General features: G+C 54.5%; 1 long non-coding RNA gene across 1 annotated transcript; it reads right to left on the minus strand.

Annotated features, from left to right (window-relative positions):
* Nucleotides 1-8,338: 8,338 nt before the first annotated feature.
* On the minus strand, nucleotides 8,339-17,227 carry LOC147824700 (uncharacterized). Its single transcript, XR_015442007.1, has 3 exons — nucleotides 15,846-17,227; nucleotides 15,374-15,490; nucleotides 8,339-12,506 (listed from the first exon to the last, which is right to left on the minus strand). It is a non-coding gene; the product is annotated as an uncharacterized LOC147824700 (long non-coding RNA).
* Between the last annotated feature and the right edge of the window lie 349 nt (nucleotides 17,228-17,576).

A 17,576-nucleotide genomic window follows, 5' to 3' on the forward strand; every position in this document is an offset into this window, starting at 1 on the left:
TTCTCCTCCTCCTCCTCCTCCCGCGCCCGCCTCCACTGCGCCGCGGGATCCCACCTGTTAGAGCGGTGCAGCCTTCGCCGCCGCCCTCCCCCCTCCTCCAGCGCCCGCGCGCCTGGCCCTTGGGGGCGTGGGGGCCGCCGCACCCGCATCCGCGCAGTGCCCAGCCCAGGGACCACGGACCATCTGGCCTGCCGGACCTGAAGCCTCGCAGGCCGCGCTGCGTCCAGACTCAGCAGTCTAACGGGGAGGAAGGTGTAGACCCGGGCCCAGCAACCGGCGTCGCGGCCTCCCGGCGCCGCCCCTCCCGACTAAGCCCGGCCTGGCAGTGTAGGGCAGGCTCCCCCACTGTGAAACTGGCCAGACCTCTTTGTTAGCCCAGTATCCCAGTCCAGTGTTTCCCTGGGGATCCCCAAACCGCCGTCCTTGGGGGCCCCAAACTTCCTCTCCTTTGGTCTCGTCCCAAATTCCCCAAAGTTTGGCCGGCCTTGCCTCTGCAAGCCTCATTGCTCTGGGGCAGCCTCAGCCCCCAAAGAAGTCACATTGGCCCACCACCTCACTTAGGTCAACCCCCACCGTACTTCAGAAGACCCTGGGCACACCCACAAACCCATCCTGGGACATCCTGTCTTTCTGGGCACACCTTGGACTAGAATTTCTGACTGAGTACACTCAAGTGGTACACATTCCCCCTCCTACCTGGGCAGATCTGACCTTGGATAGAGCTGGCCCCTTCCCATTAATGAAGTTACTAACACAAATAAAGGCACAACCCAATCCCACAGGATTTCTGCCCTCCTTTCTTAACAGGTTATGAGGTACTGCTGCCCTTTCCTCCCTGCTGTCCCGAGGTCCACTTGCATGTCTCCAAGCCAGTCTTGCAAGCAAGCCACCACTCAGAGGCTGAACTTCAGATTTTGGATCTGCAGAATCATTTTCTGCCTAGGAACTACTGCCTGCCCCATCCCAAAGACTTCTGTGTGCCATGCCCTGGCAACTCTAAGGTGCAGAGGGGACATCCCCATTTTAGAAATGAGGGCCTGGGCCTTGGAGAGCGCCTGACCTGCTCAAGGTCTCAAAGAGGAGTGAGTTTCAGCTCGGTTCTCTTTGGTGCCTGCTGCCATGTCATGCACGAAGTCTACCCCTCTCACCCACTGGGAGGGAACTTCACACTGCACATACCCAGCTCAGTTCCCCCAGGTGACAGGGGACCCCAGATGCTCAGGGCCTATAGCTGACTCATCCTTGTAATTCCAGGCCTTAGCACAACACCTGGCACAGAGTAGATGCCAATAAATGCTGGGAGAACCTAAGAGGTCTTCCAAGCCCCAACTTCTCTCTGCATTTCACATAGGAGATTATTTTTAGATAATTTACATTTCCATATATATACACCAACTCCACATTCATTTTCCTCTTTAACCTCCCAAGAGCTCCTTTTGGATACATACTGGCATGCCCACTTTAAAGAGGTGACCACTGGGGCTCCAAGAGGGGAAGCTACTACCCAAAGACCACCAGCCCTGGGGATACAGAGGCTTCTGCATGATTTGGAAGCAGCCATATCTGACTTTTCTAAAGTGCCCCTAGACAGTTATCCTTCCTCTGATTCTCCTCCTGAAAGCAAAGGTGCTCTAGCCTGGTGATGCCAATGACCACTTTTAGCAAGGGTCCCCTGTTGGCCGGGTGGTCAGGTTCCTATTTGAGCCCAGGTCTCTCTGCTCAATTCCAAGACTCACTTCAGTAAACACTAAGCCAGACCACCTGTCCATCTAGTCTGGGTCTTCGCCTTTCAGAACCTAAAATCCTAGTTATTGATCTGGGACTGCATTCTGGTGTGGCAGAAGGTGTATTATGTATAGTAAGAAGAATGTAGGCTTTGGATAGAGTCAAAACAGACTTGGCCTTTAACCCTGATGACTATTTGCCCTGGCATTCTTCATGCTCATGAGTCCCACGTGGCTACTTCCCAAATGAATGAATCCATCAGACCACCTTTTACTGGATGACCTCTGCGAATCACCAAAGCCCAACTTTATCATCTACAAAATAGGGCCGGGGATTTAGCTCAGTGGTTCGGCTGCCTGCCTCAAAAGTGCAAAGCCCTGAGTTCAATCCCCAGCACCAAAAAAAAAAAAAAAAAAAGAAGAAGAAGAAACATCTACAGAATAGGCAGGATGTTGTGGATATAAAGATTCCAGAGGATAATATGTGTGAAAGCATCTGACATATTACAGGTGCCCAATAAATGCCATTTTCTTTTTCCTAGGGCTCCAAAGTATTCAAGGAGTGAGAGGAGCACTGCTGATACTTTTTTATGTTTCATTCATTCAGCAAATGTTTGTTGAATAGCCATTATGCAACAGGTGTAGGGAAATGGTCACAGGACCCAAGGTCTCTGTCCTCCTGGAGCAGGCCAGTGGGTGGGGGAAGATGGCCATTGAACAAAGCTGCTGTTGATCATTACAGTTTGGGGAAGAGCCCATGATGGCAACAGGGATCTGTGATGGCCAATGATGCATGTGAGGGGCTGCTTTCTTAGAGGAATTTGAGGAATGGCATTGGAGCAGTGAATTAAAGGATGGGTGCCAAGGAGCTTGCCATGCTAAGATCTGAACAAAGAACATTTCAGGCAGAGGGAATAGCAAGGGCCAAATCCCTGAGATAGAAAGGTGATGGTGTTTCCCAGAACAAGGGAATATGGTACAAGGCCATGTGGTTAGACAGGAGGGTGGAGAGGGCTTGGGAGTCCACAGGGGAAACTTTGGGTTGCATTTTGGGTGCTGTGGAAGCCACTGGGAGAGACTGAGGAACAGAGAGGAAGTCAGGGGCAGAGGGCAGTTACAGTCGGCAGTGTCTGTGGTCAAAGAGCTTGAGGGCTGAGGCCTGAGTTTCTCCTTCCAGGGTCAGCTTATTCCACACTGGGCACATCCCAGTCTCTTGTCCCCAGAGGTGCCAGAAGGAGTGGAGGAGGCTAAGCAGAAGCTCTGCAGAACACCCTCACTTCTGAGGGGTCAGATTGCCAGACCTTTGCCTTGTCTGTGTCAGTGGCATCCTGCAGGAAGGGTCCTGTCCACAGCAGGGGTTGGGGTGTATGTGGGTGAGGAGAATAATCATGATCCTAGGGCACAGTTGCTGCCCTCTTGTTTCCCTTCCAGACCCTGGCAAAGGGACAAAGTAGGCTGCCCGTGAATGAAAGGCCAATGGATGCCCTGTTGTTTTGTTTTGTTTTCTTTTTTAATTCTTCACCCACATATCCAAGGGAGGCTGGAGTCCAAACCTCTGAAGCTCATGGCCATTTCCAGTGCTCCTGGGAATGTGCTGGGTCACGGAGTCAGCATGCGCAAACTGAGTCTCACAGAAGGGAGCAGGCTCAGAGCCTCCAGGCAGAGCTGGCACCTTTCCTTTGCCTGGCCTGGCCCTGATCACCTGCTTTTTGCTGATTTCTGCCAGGCCAGATGTCTACCACTCAGTGATGAGGTGTCCCTAAGTCTGTCCACAGCACATTCCAGGTCCAGGGTGGAGTGACTCAAGCCCCAGAAACCTTCCACCAAAGGGCTGGGAAGAGTATGGGGGTGGGGAGTCCCATACCAGAGCTGAGTGAGTGGTTTCCAATGCCAGAGCTGATGCCCCTTTCATCAAGGGCTTTCCATCAAACCACCTGCCATTGCCATTGCCGTATCCCAAAGCCCCTCTCCCCACCCGGCCATCAGGCTGCTGTTCTGTGCCTACCTAATCCAGTAAGGCTTCCTGCCCTCTTGGGCTGGTCCTTCACAGACTCCTGGGCTTTCCCCATCCTGTGACTGCACAATTGCAGGCATGGTTGTCTGGTTCCCTGTTCCTACGAGTGCCCAGGTCAAAGGCTGAGGTTTAATAGATAACTATTGAATAAACTGATGAATGAATGAATGAATGAATGAATGAATGGGCTAATTCTCAGAAAGGAAGTGTCAGGTGGGAATCTACAGCATTTACTACCACACTGCTCTGCATGCCCCCAGTCAGGCCATCAACCTTTACTGTGCTCCTCTACCAAGATCTGTCATTGGACATGTGTCTCCCCCATCTCTCCAAGGCTTACTTTTCTGTGCCAGTAAAATGGGGATATTGATAATGATCTCCAACTCAACAAGGCTGTTGTGAGAAAATAAACACTCAATAAACGTCAGCTCCTATTATCATTATGTCTGTCTGCTGGTCATTCAGACATTTGTTCTAGCATCTTCTGCTTCTCAGATGTCACCTTTGGCATGGGAATATAGAATAAACAAGGTGGATGTGGCCCCAGACTTCATGAATCTGGTTGCCTTTTTTTTGTACCGGGGATCGAACTCAGGACCTTGCACTTGCAAGGCAGGCGGTGGAACCAGTGAGCTAAATCCCTGGGTTTTTTTTTTTTTTTTTTAGACAGGGTCTTATTGTGTGGTTCAGGCTGGCCTCAAACTCATGGCCATCCTCCTGCCTCAGTCTCCCAAGTGCAGGGATTACCAACATGTGCCACCATGGCCCTGGGTGACTTTTTAAAAAACCATGACCAAAGGATTGAGAATTAAAACCCAAAGGGCATGAGAACACAGGACAGGGAGCTCAGGTGAGTGACTCTGGGAATCCCTGCCTTCAGGGTCTCTTGGACAATAAGATGGAGGTGCTCAGGACACAGAGAAGGAGAAAGAAGGAAAGTGCTCCATTCCTACAATGTCCATACCACATTGCCCACAGAAACACTGCCAAGTGGGGAGAAGTTGGCCTATCTTGCAGTTTGACCACCCATCAGGTCCAGAATAAGCTAAAGCATAAAGAGGTAAGGGAATGGAACTGAACTTTTCGGGGATTTCATTCAAATGTCACCTCCACAGAGCAGCCTTCCCTGGTTGCCCTTTCAGAAACAGCCCCCAGTGTGTCATCCCTCAGCTTGGCTCTGCACCGCCTTCTGTCGCCACACAGATGCACGCCAGTTTCTTTTCGGCTCACTGCTGGACTGTGCGTTGCTGAGGCAGGGGACTGTTCTGTCCACTGCGGCATCTCCAATGTCCAGGACAGCACCTGGCTCGCAGGAGGAGCTCACTATGGAGTTGTTGAATACGTGAATGAATGAGGAGATGTGTGTGTTAAAACTATAAATTGCAACTGGATCCAGGACGATTTCTCCTGAGTTGGAGAAGAGGAGGCCTTTGTTTTCTGTTAATTATGATGATGACAAGTCACTTCCCTTCATTGAGCCTCAGTTTCCTCAGCTGTGAAATGGAGCCAGAACTGCTTTGCAGAATCACCTGGCAGCCACGTCTATCAAATGTGGTACAAAGTGCCCAGATGGGGCCTAGCACACAGTAGGTGCCCTGTGAGCTGTCCTGCCATGCTGATGGAGCCTGGGCAGGGCAGGCTCATGGAAGGGAGCCCAGGCCTGGGGCTCCCTGCAGGACACAAAGGAAGCTGACACTGGATCTTTCCTGACACCTGAACTCGCTGGTAATTTATTGATGCTGGATGCTGGCACCTGGCAGCTGCCTGGGTCAGCCTCAGGGAGCAGGGTACCCCAGCCCCTGGTCAGGCAGGCAGGCAGGGGTGCGGAGCATGGGTCTGCCTGGGGCAGGAAAACTGGTGGGCTGCCCTACAAATCCCCTACTGTGTGCCAGGCCCTGGGAACTGGGGAAAACCATGTGTGGTCTGTGCCTGGCCTGAGCTCCGTGGAGGGCAGAATTTGAACAAAAATAGCGAGAGCAGCATGAGGGCCTATTATGTGCCGGGAACTTTGTTTCTATAATATTAAGCCTCATCAGAGGCCCTGTTCATATTTAAGGCCAGGAAACAGCACTGGGGAGAGGTTAATGGTATGCTGAACACCATACAGCTAGTGAGTGGGAGTGCGGGGGGATTTGAACCCAATCTGCCCTGCTCTACCACAGGCATGTCACAACCACTCTGTCCTCATCAGGTGAGAGTGGGGTGAAGGGGCACATAAAAATAACCAAACCAGCAGACCTAAATAAAGAGCCCTGGGTGGCCATGTGTGAGAGGAGGCCCATTCCTTGATAGCCTCTTGGTGGCTGAGACTGTCTGCTGACATCGGGGTTGTAGAAGCAGCTGGGGCAGGGGTGGAGGTGGAGCAGGCAGGATGGGGGGAGGTGGGTATGTCCCTTTTGGGGGCAGAGGGGCCCTAGACATGCCAGGCTTTGTGTCTCCCTGGGTAGGCCACCAGGAGCCACGGGGGGCTGTTCAGCAACAAAGTCGTTGTTTCCCCAACTTGTACATCCTAAGGGGCCAGGCAGTCGGAGGGTGTGGCCTTCTAGGACAGGCACTGTCTAGTCCCAGCCTCACCTGGCCCCCTGCCCTTGCCAGCCCTCTGGGCCTGTCTGCTCACCTCCTCAGCTGTCCTAGGTCACTCTTCTGCAGCACCCAGGCCATCTGCCCCAGTGCTGCCCCTTACCCAGGCCTCCCTTCCAGCCCCACTGCCTACTGGAAGCCTGTATGGGCTGTTCCAGCCCTGTTAGATGCCTCGGGCTCAGAGCCACAGGGCCTGGCAGGCAAGGACCTGCCCTCCCCCAAAGCCACAGTGCTCGCTCCTGTGCACAGTGGCCAGTGATGCTCTGCCTGTCCAGAGACCATCCTCAACTACCTCCTCCAGAGATTCAGAGTGTGCAGCTAGAGCAGGACTGACCTGAATTCCCGCCAAGGAAAACATCCCACCTCTTCCCTGGCCACACCCTTTGAGGCCCTGAGGTCAGCCATGTCTAAAGGCCCTTCGTTTTTTCACTCGGTGTCCTGGTGCTGAATTTCTTGCAACCCAAGAGCCCTCCTCTTGGAGGAGGACCCATGTGGGTCAAGTCCAGTCTCCTCTGATCTAGCCTGTACCAGCCTCCTACCAGATCTTGGCCTCTAAGGCAAAGGTCTGTTCTCTCAATTCTGACTTCTGTTATTACCCTCCATCACACCAGGATCAAGTCCTAAGTCCTTGGCTTGGAATTTAAGTACCCCTTTCTGTGCCAGCTGCCCAGAATCTTCCATTCCCCTAAACAAGTCTATGACTTTTATATGCCATTTCCCTCACTGGTACTACCTTTCCCCACCAGTTCTCTTCCTGAAGAACTTCTACTCATCCTTCAAGACCTTGTTTGATCAGGCAGGGTGAGAAGTCTCTTCCTGCCTGGCACCTCCAGGACCCTAGCTAGTCTTCCTCAGAGGAATGACCACACAGTGTGGTTGGTCTCTTCGGTGTGGCTACCTTAGCATTCCTCAGGAACAGGCATATGTCTTGTTTGTTTCTGCTGTCCCAAAGGGCCTACTGGTATCTAGTTGTCCACCGACTTATAGGTCGGATACTTGATCCAAGGTCATAGTCCCAAAGGCTTTGTGACATTAGGTAAGTGTGTTTCCTGGCAGCTCCTCTAGTTAGCCACACACTGGGTTTTCTTCACTTCAGGATTTCTCAGAGCCTTTAGTGAGCTTTAATTCTCCATGAAATGAAGAAAGCACCAAAGTGTCCCAAGCTGCTGGCTTGAGATCCTCTTACATACTGTTCCACTTCAAGGATGGGGAAACTGAGGCCCAGAGAGAGACAGGAACATACCCAGGAACTTGACAGCTGAGCTAGACCTGGGCCCAGACTCCTGGCCCTCAGCCAGAGCTGTCCCCTGTCCACCACCCCTGCCTGAGGCACTCTCTAGGAAGAAGTCACCCCTGGAGCAAAACTTAATAGTGGGGCTCTGGAGCCAGACTGTCTGCATCTGAGTCTTGCACCCTCTCTCTCCTCCTGTGTGACTGTGGCTGAGTAAGTAACCTCTCTGAGTCTCAATATTCTCATCTGTCAGGTGTTGACAGGGACAGCACCTCCCTCATGCGGAAGCTGTCAGGGTTCCATTGAAATCACCCACATAAAAGCACTTGGCATGCTGCCCAGCACACAGTAGGTCCTCAGTAAATTACCACTGGCTTTGCTGTGACCTCTGCCTTCTCAGGAAACACAGATGGAGCTTGGAGCCTGTTGGTCCCTGGTGCCCTCGGGGAAGGATCCCAGCTCAGCCTGAGGTCAGACCAGTGTCCCTCCCAGGTCTGCCCAGCAGAAGCCCCGCTGTTGGGCTTTCTCTTCCCTGTGTGGGAAGGAGGCATTTTTGTTCAGAGGACACCCCCCCCCATTTCCATTTTGGCTCTAGAAATTGGATTTTGTTGAGCACTACCTGACACGCAAGTCCACCCTGCATGTGTGTGGAGAGCCTTGGGTTTTGCTGGCTGCTGGCCACGTCCCAGGGACAGCACTTGGCCTTGGGGTGATCCAGGGGGCCTTCCTCTCTGGAGAGTTCTTTTTAGAGGTTTTCAGAACCTTCCCTTAAAGGCTAAGGCTCCAGGGGTAAAGTCCCAGCCAACTACACCCTAGGCCTAGTTTGTGGCATCTCTGAGTCTCCTGTCTCCAGCTCTGCCCCTCTTGAGGAGGATCATCAGGCACCACGGGGTGGGTCTCAGGGCTTCTCTACATCCTCAGCCACCAAACAGGAGCAGTTGCCATGTGAAAGCGAGAGAGATTTCAGTGAGACAGCAGGAGGGACTTCTGCTTGCTAGTAGCCAAAATGAGGCTACGGTGGCCCAGGAGAGAGCACTAACCAGGAAGTCAGGACAGCTGCGAATGAGGGTTGCCGTGGCACTGAGGTCAGTGGCCTGCTTTCTCCTTCCCTGGTTTACTCATCCGCAGAATGGGGACTAGAATTCCTTTCGCCAGAGACTTCTGACAAGGCAGTGGGTGGAGGTCAGTGCGTTTGGGGGTCAAATGCCCCCCACTTTCCCTTTCTTCTTGTTTTGGAAGAGAACTAGTAGGGAAGTGTACACAGCAGATGCTAACTTAATGTTTGGTCTCTCCTGCTTCTCTAGGGCTACTTGCTAGATGTAGAAAGAAGCCCGGGCAGAAGTTAGGAAGCCTGGGTTCCAACCCTGGGTCTGCCCTGACTTGCTCTGACTTTGGCCATGTCCCTTACCCAGCTGAGTCTCAGTTTCCCCATCTATGGCATGAGGAGTTTGGATGCTTTTCAACATCCCCTCTCTCTTGGTGCTAGAAAACCGTGATTGACTCAGTGAAGTCTGACCCCTGCTCGTCTCCCTGGCCATTGCCAAAGGCTGCTGATGTGCTGGCCTTCCTTTGCTTCCTTGAATTTCCCAGCTCCCTCTGGCCCCAGGGCCTTTGCACAAGCCCTTCCCACCTTGCCATGAATTCACCCAATCAATTCCAACTCATCCGTGCAGCACCTTGGTTCATCACCTCCTGAAAAGCACCCAAGGTGCCCTCCTCCATGACTCATTCCCATGGAGCCCTGTGCCTTTGTAACACATAACCCACATGCATTTCACATTGACATAGTTCCCCCCACTGTGAAGCTACCTCAGTCCCTGGTGTGTCCCTGATGCCCAGCACAGGGCCTGGCACAGAGAAGATGCTCAACAAAAGGCTGCTTGTCAAAGGGGTCGATGACCCCCATTCTTGGGGAGCAGGACCAGGCCACTGCTGCTCACAAAGCTCCCCCTGCAAGCACCATGCAGAGTGGACCTGACAGGGGAGGGAAGGACCTGAGTGTCCCTTCCCTCGGGGGGAGCTGAGCTGGGGAAGGCCTTCAGCGGGCAGCTGGAGGAACAGCAGGAGCCCTGAGGTGCAGGACACACAGTGCCCTCGGCACTGACCCTACAGTCCCTCAGGGCAGGGAACCTCAGACAGGGAAGCAGCCCCCGGGAACGTGGGTGTCGGCCACCCAACCAGCTGGTTCCCGGCTGGGGAAGGACCCTGGCTTGCTAGAGCTGGAGAGGTTTCCTATTTGCCCCTGGACAAGACCCATCTGAGCTGCTTTCCCCTCTAGTCAGCAGCAAGGTAGGAATGAAATCTGTAATTCTTTTTCTTTTTTTCTTTTTGTGGTGGTATTGGGGATTGAACCCAGGGCCTTTGCACTGAGCTTCATCCCCAGCCCATTTTTATTTTGCGGCAAGGTCTTGCTAAATTGCTCAATTGCTCAAGCTGAATTCAAACTTGCAATCCTCCTGCCTCAACCTCCCAGACTGCTAGGATTACAGGTGTGCCCTACCTTGCTTGACTGAAATCTGTAATGCTTGCACTCCTGCCCCTTTCTTCTGGGGGGTGGAGGGAGAAGATCCCTGTGTTGGGCCCCAGGTGAGCCCGTGCCTGCAGATTTCAGATCAACCATCTCCGTGGGGTAGTCTTGGGAGTGGGCACAGCTGGTAGGAGGCACCCTGAAGATCTGGTTTGAACCCCAGTCCTGCCATTCACTAGCTGTGTAACCTTGACTGGGTCCCTTTCCCTCTCTGTGCCTCCGTTTCTTCCATGTGTAAAATGGAGGAAATCTGGGTTAGCATATGGAGAGTAAGGCCACGAGAGCAGGGAGTGGTCCAAAACAAAGCGATGGGCCCTCTGCACCGAGCCCTGGGCTGAGGGGGGTGGCCCTCGGGGCCTTCCCATATCACAGTGACTGCTTCTGCTGTCCTGATCCCCCTCACCAGCCTAGGCAGCAGGCTCTGTGATCATCCCACGTTACAGACAGGGAAACCGAGGCCTGGGCAAGCAGCTTGTCCATATCCATGGGCGGTGACTGGCAGAAGCGGGACCCATGCCCACAGCCTGCTCCTGTGACCTTGGCTCCGAGGGGCCCAGGGACTCGGGGGCACAGAGAGGTGCTGGCCCCAGGAAGTAGAGTGCCAGCAGGTAGGGCTGGCAGGGGTGTGGGTCCCATCCCCCATGCCTGGACCTCAGGTCTGCTCTGTCGGGCAATCATACTGTGTGCCCATTGCGGGCAAGTGGTCGGCGAGTGACCAGGGCCTCTACCTACTGTCACCAGACAGCTCAAGGACAGGTGAGGCTCAGGTAAGGGAAAGGACTTGCCCAGGACTATCTAGGTCTGTCTGAATCTTCACTGTCCTCCAGGGATGTGAACACAGAGACCAGACTTCCCCTCATCTAGCCAGAAGTGTCTGTCAGAGATCTGAGAAGGCAGCTAGAACTGAAGGGAGTCGGGACGACAGGCCCCTGGCCCAAAGCCTCACCAGGCAAGAGGAAGGTGGAGAGGGACAGGTTTTTCAGGGCTCCCAAAACCTGAAATGTAGAAACTTAAGGATCTTTGTTAGTACTCAAGGGATCTATGCTCCCCTTTTTATAGATGGAGAAATTGTGGCAATTTAAAAAAGGATGAATTACACCCAAGGCCAGCCAGTGGAAAGAGGGACAGATCAGAACACAGCATAAGAAGTGCAAAGTGTCTGCGGTTGGCACAAAGTGTAAACTAAAGCCAGAGAGGGCTACAGCATAAGAGGCTGGAGAGGTGGGCTGGGGCCAGACCAGGCAAGGAGTTTGGATTCTTGGCTAGAACAATGGGAAGGCATTGGATTGGAAAGGTGTAGACACATCCGGCTCTGGTATTTAAGAGACCCCTCTCTGGCTGCTGGGTGTAGGGAGCCCTGGCAGGCTGCTGGCACAGTGCCTAACCCTGGTCCTTTCCCCAGACCTCCAGCCAGATCTGCTTCCCCTTGGTGACTCAGCCTGGCTGAGCAGGGCCTGATGGGCACCTGGGAAGGATGTGTCTGAACCTGAATTCTGGGTGCCACCTGCTTGCCCTCCACCTGCCTCTGTCCTTCTGGCTCCCCGGGCCAAAAGCCCAGGGTGTCCTGGGCCCACCCTTTGGCTCAGTCCATCAGCAAATCCCTCTGGCTTCGCTGGGGTCTGAGCACCGTTCACCAACCTGTTGCTCCCTGATTTGAGGTCCCCACAGGGTGGCTGTGCCAGCTTCTGGCTCTCCTGGCCTCCAGCCTGGTCCTGCCTACCCAACACAGGGAGCAGGAGGGAGCTCATTGGAGCACAAGTCAGGCCACACCTCTGCCTCCCCAGAGCCTCCTGTGGCCCCCACTGCTGCAGAGTAAAGTCCTCACCTCGGTCCTCAGGGCCCTCACATCCTGGCCTCCCTGGCCTGCCTGGCCTCTGCCCCCTTGCTCCCTGTCATCTGCTCTGCTGTGGCACTGTCCTCCTTGCTGGTCCTCACAGCCCTCCTTGGTGTTCTGGTCCCGGAGTCTTTGCACATGCTGTACCCTTTGTTGGCAGTGCCCTCCCCCTGGTCTGCAGGGCCAGTTACTTTGTGTCAACGAGCTGTCGTCTTCTCAGAAAATTCCAGTTAGAATGGCAAACCTAGACCGTGTGTAGCTCCATGGGAGGGTACTTGCCTCGAATGTTGAAGGCCCTGGTTCCATCCCTAGTATCAGAAATAAAGGAAAATAAAATAAAAAGGGCAAACCCCCTCCTCCTCTCAAACACATTTCTTTCTCCAAAACCAGCCCCACTATTGACCACACTGTGTCATGGGCTCATGTATCCTGCTGTCCTCAGCTCACACCCATGAGGATTTCAGCTTCCTGGAGGCAAGAATCTTTGAATCATCCAGGCTTGGTGTCATCCCAGCACTTTGGAGGGTGAAGCAGGAGGATCACTGCAAGTTGGAGGCCATCCTGGGCTACACAGTGAGTTCCAAGCCAGCCAGAACCTGTTTCAAAAAAAAAAGAATATTTGGGGGTTTTTTTGGTTGTTTGTTTTGGTTGGTTTTGGTCTCTTGAGTCAGGGGGTCTCACTGTGTAGCCCAGGCTGGCCTCGAACTCACTGGGTAGCTCAGGCTGGCCTCAAACTTCTGGCAATCCTCCGGCCTCATACTCTCAAGTGCTAGGATTACAGATGCACCACCACATGTGGGTTTAAAAAAAGAATCTTTAGGGCCAGGGATCTAGCTCAATGGCCCCAGGCTTGCCTCACATGAGCAAGGTCCTGAGGTCAATCCCTCCTACTGAGAAAAAAAAAAGAATCTTTGTATCACCTGGGCCCAAACCAGTGTGTGGCCCGGAGCAGAGGTTTGGTGACTTTTTGTCAACTCCACTGAACCTTGGGGTCTGTCCTCTGAGCTCCTGGGAAGAAACTGCCCGAACTCCTCTTACACAGAGGGAAACCGAGGCTCAGGGAGGGAAATGGTTTGTTCCAGGTCACAAGGCAAGGACACGGTGCAGCCAGGCCTGGACCCGCCCCAGCCTCCCACTCTGTCCAGCTCAGGCTGAGCTTGGGCTGTGGGCCGGTCAGTGGCAGGGCTGGAGGAGGCACCAGGGTGGCTACTCTCCCAGTGTCCTCTCCCCAGGAGCCGTAGCCAGCCTGCCCTGGGGTGGGGCAAGAGGGCATTGGGAATGGGCCATGCACCAGGTCCATTTCTGTAGATGCCTGGTCCTCAGACCCCAAACGGCCATGGCGAGAGAGGAAGTCAGCAGGATCCAAAATAGGTCTGGGGCTGGGGAAGTGAAACTGGGTGCTGGGGACAGTCGACTGGAGGAAGACCTGGGCCTCTGGGGTGAGGCTGCTGGTGGTGGTTTTCCCTGCCTGGTGACCTTGGGGCTTGGGAAGGGGCCCCTCTCAAAAGCCGAGAGACACTAACTATGTTACAGCAGGTCTCTGACCCTCAGTTTCCTTGCCTGTAAACTTGGACTAAGGGTAGTGACTGCCTCCCAGAAGACAGCCAAGGTGTGGTGAGACCAGGCCCCGAAACTGCTGCAAGTGTTCCAGATCCAAATTGCTGCCTCCTCCTCTGGGAAGCCTCCCCGATTCCTGGGTCAGGACTCTCTCTTCCGGGTGTCCCTGGCCCCTGTAACTCTTTCCGTTCACAGGCACCTTTTCTGCTAGACTCCTCCTGTGTCCTCTCGGTGTCTCAGGGCCCAGTTGAGGGCCTGGCATGTGGGAGGTGCCACATACTGGACAGGGAGCACAGGAGCAGCAGCCGGCAGGTGCCCGTGATGGAGTTGGAACCTGAGACCCCACTTCTCTGGGCCGGCCTGGACTTGTGGCAAGAGGAGGGCTCTGAGAGTAGGGGGGTCCTGTGTCCCCTGAGCCTCAGTTTGCCCTTCTGTAAAATGGGGGTGCCTGGGGCTAGGGTGTGGCTCAGAGGTAGAGTATTAGCCTATACATGGGAACACTTGGAAATGAGACCTTCAGCTTCTCTATCCCAGGTCAATAAAATATGCACCACACAAGATGCTACCTCTGCCAGGCGAGGTGGCGCCACCTGTGATCCCAGCACTTGGAAGGCTGAGGTAGGAGGATCACTTTGAGTTCAAGGCCAGCCTGAGCTACATAGCGAGACCCTGCCTCAGAAATCCAAAAACGAAAACCTCCAAGATGCCGTCTCAGACAGCTCAGAGTGTGTAGGGGGAAAGGCAGCCCCAAGGAGGGACTCTTCAGATGCAGGTCCTCCACATCCTCCCCTCTCTAGCCCCTGCCCTGGTGAGAAGCAGAAAAACTTCACAGGTACACCTGGAAACTTGTCAGCCACGAATGTCCTTGAGCTCAGCCAATGGCCTGCCAGGGGGCTTACATCACCCAAACTTTACAGATGGATCCCAGAGATGCCAGGCTACCTGTCCAAGCCACACAGCAAACTGGGTAGAGCAGCCAGCATGCCCGGCCCCTGACTTCCTCTCCACCCATCGAGGAAGCTGCCGGTCACTCTGGGGCTGGGGTCTTCAGGGCACATTTACCACTGTGATAACACACAGCCTGAGAAGCAGGCCAGCTGCCCAAGAGAGGAGGATGTCCGGCCTCAAAGGAGAAGGTCTCTCCTAGGACCCTTCTCATCCCTGAGTCCCCCCAATCCACCCATAGGGCTTCTTTTTTCTCTTTCTTTCTTTCTTTCTTTCTTTCTTTCTTTCTTTCTTTCTTTCTTTCTTTCTTTTTTTCCTTTCTATTTTTGGTACTGGGGTTTGAACACAGGGCCTTCACACTGAGCTATATTCTCAGTCCTTTTTTATTTTTCATTTTGAGACAGGGTCTTCTAAGCCACTGGCTGGCCTGGGCTGGGCAACTTGCAATCCTCCTGCCTCAGCCTCTCAGAGTACTGGGATTACAGGTGTGTGCCACCAGACCCAGCCCCTTAAGGGCTTCTTCAGGGCTCCTGGGTCTCTTGCAGAAGTCTTCAAGCCCAGAGAACCCACCCAGAGCCTCACTCTGCCTCCTGTTCTCTGCATTGCTGTGCATCTGCCCCGATGGGCTGGAAATGAGAACAAACCCTCCGTGGCTCGCCAAGGGCCGGCTCTGCTCTCCCCTGCACAACGGCAGCTCCTCGGGGTCTCCCAGGAACTTGGAGTGGCCACCTTGGCAATGAGTCTCCTGGTACAGATGGAAAACTCCAATCCATCCCAGACTGAGGCTGATGTGGCACGGACACCCCGAAGGTCTGTGCTGAGAACTGGGGTCACCCTCACTGTCTCCCACTGCCTCTCCCCAGCGGCTGTTGTATGGACCTCCTAACATGGCACCACTCTGCTCTGTGAACCCACTACTCTCCGAACCTCTTTGCAGCCCATGGCGGGACATGTGACTCACCTGTCACTGGGCTGTGTGAGTTCGGGCAGGAGAACCAACCTCTCCGGGCTCAGGTTTCCAGTCTGTGATATGGGCCAGGCCTCGGTCCCTCACACCCACCGTCCTGATCTCTGCCAGCTGCCAAGCACACATCTCACCTGACCTCCAGAGCTGAGCCGTGGCCTCTTGCTCTACTCCTTGCTTGGGTCTCATCTCCCCAGAGCCCAGGGCTTCAGTCCTCCTGCATCCCAGGCAGGACCACTGACGTCCTGATCTCTGTCTGCCTCTGCCTTTGACTCTAATTCGGCCTCTCTCTCTCTCTCTCTCTGACAGTGTCTCTCTATCTCTCTCTCTCTATTGCTGTCTATCTTTCTGACTCCCTTTCCCTCCCTCCCTCCCTCCCTCCTTTCCTTCTGCCGGTCAGCAAACCCCCAGGCTCTAACTTGCTAACCCATCTCTGCACACCTGCCCTCCCTCCCCTCCCTGCGCTCACGTGGGGCTTCTTCCCAGCTGCCTGTCTGGGGCTTCTGCCCCTGCTGCCCATGGTCTGCTCTCCCACTGGCAGCTGAGGGACACCACTTGGAGGAGGTGACATGTGTCCCTGCAGTGGCCCCACAGCCCCTCCAGACTGGGGGAGGAAGTGGTTCCTCAAAGGCCTGGCCCTCCCGTCTGCACCCCTGCACAGGGCGTTCCCACCCTGGAAAGTGCTCTCCACCGAATCTGCGCTTCCTCTGGGTCTCCTGGGGACCCCTGTGCCTAGGCTCCAGCTCCAATCCCCCTTTCTCCCTCCCCCTGGGCACCCAGGACAATCCCAGGACTTCACTGATGTCTCAAGTTGCAGTCGGCTCTCCCCGGAGGAGGCAGGGGCTCTGTCCTCTGTCTGCGTCCTCTCTCCCTGTCCAAATGTTACCATCTGTGCAACCTCCCTTGACCACTGAGTCTGAAACTGCCATGGTTCCCCCAAGCTCCCCAGCCCTCCCTGCTCTCTTTGTGTCTGCCTTCGGAGAGGGGCAGGCCGGAAGGGGACATCCTGTCCCCTGCCCTGAGCCCAGCACCCAGGACAGTGCCAGGCACAGAGGAAATACTGACTGTGGGAATGAAATGTGTAGAAACTGAATATGGAGAGCTCGGTAAAGGCACACGGAGCAACCCGGGAGGCCTCTCTGAGGAGATGGCTTGGAGTGGAGACCCAGTGACTTAAAGGAAGAGGAAGGTCCCCAAGGAGGAAGCAGCAGATTGCAGAGGCCCTGAGCCTGGGATGTACAAAAAATAGTGAGCAAGGCCAGAATTGAGAGAGCGTGGTGAATGGGCCATGGTGGGGAGAAGCTTACTGAGTCCTTTTCCTGGAGGGTAAACTGAGGCCCCTGAAAAAGCTAAATCCAAGGTACAAAAAAGGACCAAGCCTGGCCCTGGTGGATGTGGGGCAGGAGATGCAGGCTCCTCTCCCGAACAGGAGGCCCTCGGTGACAGCAGTGACACTGCTCATGAATAGCTAACCAGATGGGGCCCTGCGGGTCAGGGCCTCCAGGTGCTGGCTCAGCCTGGTGGCCTCCAGCTGAATGCTCTGGCAGAGGAGGCACAATTTGCTGGAGCCAGGCAGCCCTCAGGGACCTCCCCAGGCAAGGGCTGGTCAGGCCAGGGAGCCCTGCTCAGCCACAGGACTGCAGCACCCTCCCTGGGGCTCCCTGTGTCCACACTGCTCACCCACCACTCCAAAGCCACACTCCCGCCTCCCTCCCATGGGTCTTGCTCCACTGCCCCCTGCCAGGATGCTACCCCAGCCCTGGGTGGCTAGTTCCTGCTCAGCACAGGCAGCAGCTCCAATGTCACAAGGCCATCCCTGGACACCTGTCCCAAGCAGACCCTCCTGCACTGGACCTCACTCTTGGTCATGGGGCCCTTTTGGGTCTTTCATGGTGTGTGACAAAAGTAACAGTCACCCCAATCAAGCATGGTGGCCCACACCTATAACCCTGGCACTCTGGGAGGCTGAGGCAGGAGGACCACAAGTTCAAACCCAGCCTGGGCAACTTAGCAACTTATTGAGACTCTCTCTCAAAATAAAAAAATAAAAAAATAAAATAAAAAAGGGCTGAAGATATAGCTCAATCCCAGTATGAAAGAGAGAGGAGAGAGAGAGAGAGAGAGAGAGAGAGAGAGAGAGAGAGAGAGAGAGAAAAGACTGTCACCCCAAATATTGCTGGCCTGTGTGTTCAGTGCCTTC

Source organism: Heterocephalus glaber, unplaced genomic scaffold (genome assembly GCF_053883595.1).
Source record: "Heterocephalus glaber isolate CG9 unplaced genomic scaffold, H.glaber_assembly_v1.0 deba00001532, whole genome shotgun sequence".
Taxonomy (NCBI): domain Eukaryota; kingdom Metazoa; phylum Chordata; class Mammalia; order Rodentia; family Bathyergidae; genus Heterocephalus; species Heterocephalus glaber.